Source organism: Petaurus breviceps, unplaced genomic scaffold (assembly GCF_028583685.1).
Source record: "Petaurus breviceps papuanus isolate PSGF00001 unplaced genomic scaffold, PetGlider_PUasm1.0 90681, whole genome shotgun sequence".
NCBI classification, from domain to species: Eukaryota; Metazoa; Chordata; class Mammalia; order Diprotodontia; family Petauridae; genus Petaurus; species Petaurus breviceps.
Window position 1 is genome coordinate 4,744,825 of NW_027187307.1, and position 3,357 is coordinate 4,748,181.

Here is a 3,357-nt window from a genome sequence, read left to right on the forward strand (position 1 = left end):
CACATGCAGCATTGTGGCACCAAGGTACCCAGAATAGCAGTATCTCCAAGTTGGAGCCTTCAGAATCATCTAGCCCAGTTAATATCTGAACAAGATTCTCTACTACTACATACCTAACAAGCTTCTCTGGAAAAACTCCTGCTGCCTCTCCAGGCAATCAATTCCACTCTTAGACTGCTGTAATTGTGGGGAACTTTTTTCCTTCCATTGATCTGAAATCTGACTCTGTAGCTGCTACCCAGTGCCCTATTACAGCGTTCACTCTAATAACTGTAGCCGTCCAAGGTTTCCAAGGCATTTTACACAAATTATCCCATTTGAGCTTCACAGGTAAGTTCTATAGGTGTTATAACCCCCATTTCACAGCTGAGAAAACTGAGAGTTTGAGGCTAAGTTATTTGCTGTAGTCCACAGCTGGTTAGTCTTTGAGAAAGTCTCCAAGGTGCTGCACACCCAAGGCTTTGCTCCTGCTTCTGGCAGGGTGTGCAGTGTTTGCGGGGGGCGGGGAGGGGGGGATGAGGGGAGGAAAAGAAACATGACCAACCTGAGACTTTATTATTTTACACCTTCCTTTCCACACACCCCCACCACTGTCCAGTGCTGAACCAGAGACAGAGCATCGTCCTTCTCAAACCCTGGTGCTGTCCAAGTGCTGAACGCTACTCTGCTAGAGAACTTCTTCAAATTAACCTTTCCTGAATGGGTTTTCCTGAGAGACAGACAGTCCCCCTGAATTTTGGACACACACACACACCATAGTGCCTACATAAAGGGGAGTCCATGCTTTTAAAAGCTTAAGCGAGGGGCAGCTAGGTGGCCCAGTGAATAGAGCATCGGCCCTGGAGTCAGGAGGACCTGAGTTCAAATTTGATCTCAGATACTTAACACACACACACACACACACACACTATCCGTGTGACCTTGGGCAAGTCGCTTAACCCCAATTGCCCTCCAAAAAGCAAAAAAAAAAAAAAAGCTTAAGCGAAACCAATATGTCCCCATGAGCTGAACAGGCTCATCTCACTGTAAATTCACATGCCTCTTAAATCCCCCTGCCCCTGCCCCACCTACAACTGCAGCTGCGATTGGGGCTGTGAAGCTGGACACCCTATATTTCAGCACCTCTTTAAATACATCCTTGTTTATGGACATAAGCATTTCCTGACCCCACCAGACAGACTCCCCTGGTCAGCCACAGAAGAGCCCTGTCTTAGAGAGAAGTCAACGTCCTTCAAGGTTTCAAATGACTCCAAAAAAGCAAACCCATGCACAACAAAAAACAGCAGACTTGCCCCTTAGAGATGGGCCTTCAACAGACTGCTCCTAGTCAGCAGATTCAAGAGAAGGCATTTACCTGTCCACTCCACCCCCAGGCTTCTGAGGAGGTAGCTGATCCCCTCATGGTTTCCCCAGGTTAGAGAAACAGGCAGCAGAGATGGACCATTTGGATTCCCCAAGATTCCCCTTAACCTATAGCTGCATTTCAGAAAACCATCAGTGTATCTCTGGCACTCCACAGGAAGGAAGAAGGGCGGGAGAAATCAGTCTCCAGCTCAGTTGAAAACAATAGATAATCCAATCCAATCCAATCGCTGCTGAGTTGTCTGTGCAATCCAATACTAATTTGATGCTGGCAGATTGAAACCCCTGAAGTCACTTTTACAGGAGTGTGAACATGATCCTGCTTTGATGTGAGAGATCCCACTGAAATCTGGCATCTATCAAAGGGTGATTAATCTTTATTTATTGACTCAGTGGTACTTCCATGTGAAAATAATCATTTTCATCCTAAAAATACTTGTTAAATTGTAACATAAATATACACAGCTTCCTCACTGAGATTCAGCCAGCTCTGCGGTAAGTGGAACAGCCCACAGTATGATAGAAAGGACTTAAAGATAAATGTATGCTTTAATAGTAACACTGGATTGTTAAAGATTGTCAGAGAATTGTCAGAATTTTGACATGGACCAAGAGCTTTTTAATTAAGCTCTGAGAGTTTTGTCTTCTGGTACTATGGAGATGGGCTATTCTAACTATCTTTTTAACCTCTTGTTGGCTAGTGATAATGATTTCTGCAGTGTTCTCCTTCTCTTCTCCCCCTAAATTATATGTTTATTCACACTTAGGAAAGCTTTAATAACCAATCTCATATTTGTTTACTATTTCACATACTCCAAAATACTTTGCAAAAATGAACTCATTAGAGCCTCACAATAACTCTATGTTAACCCATTTCATGGATGGTTCAGAGAAGTGAGTTACTTGTCCAAGGTCACACAGTCAGTAAACGTTAGAGTCAAGACTCAAACCCAGGTCTTCCTATTTCAAGTCCAGGTATCTTCCCATTACACCACACTGTACCGTCCTTCCAACCAGACACGCGCTCACCACTGTAGCCTCAAGTTGACCTCCTAAGGAACTGATGAGAAAGTTTCTGTCCTCCCAAAGGGCTGACTCCCATATGCATATGTTTAGAGACTGTGGGATCCCAGGGGAGCAAAAAAGAAAGGGTTATGGATGGTTGTGTGCTGATGCTTTGAGGGCCTGGGACCTGTCAAAGGCTTGCTGGAGGGACCTGAAGTGTCCAAAACTGTCTCTTCTTATTGAGCAAGTCCCTTCACCTTCTGGGCCTCAGTGTTCTCTGCAAAATGAGGGAGTTGGATGAGGCGACCTCCAAATCCTTTCTGAGATCTCTCCTACTGGGCTCCCTATGGCATCAACAACAGTCAGAATCAGGAATCAACTTGGTTTATTCACTCTATCCTCTCCTCTGGCCTGGTGCTCAGTCCTGCGGCTTCCATACTAATTCTCAATTCTCTCTCCAAATTGTTTCAAGCTAATAATGGATTGATTAGTCTTGTTAGGGCTTGCTGGGGCTTTCTCATGCTGCCTCTGATGCTACTGGACTTGTGAGCCTGGGCAAATCACTTAACCTCTCACTGCCCTGGGCAACTGCCCGAGACTATAAGTGACGAGAAAGTGTGACTCGTATTGGCGAAGGGGATTTCCTCACCTGAACATTTTCTATGCCCCTGAAATCATAGGTCTAGTTTAGATCCTACCCATTTCTAATTGTCCTAATTTAAGGTAGAGAAATAGAGGTGCAAGTGAGAACTTTAGAACTGTAGTATATTTAACTTGAACACATCCTTAGAGATCTAAGTCAATCCCCCAACACACCCACTTTTCAGATTTAAAGAGTGAGATGCAAAGGACTTGTCTAAGGCCATGCTAGTTAATAGTGAATATTAGGCAACTTAAATTTGGGGGTAAAGAAAGGAGTAAAGAAGTTGTTAAGCCACCAGGAAGGAAGCTCAAGGCAAATGGACATGAGAAGAAAAAAAGGGAAAGGAG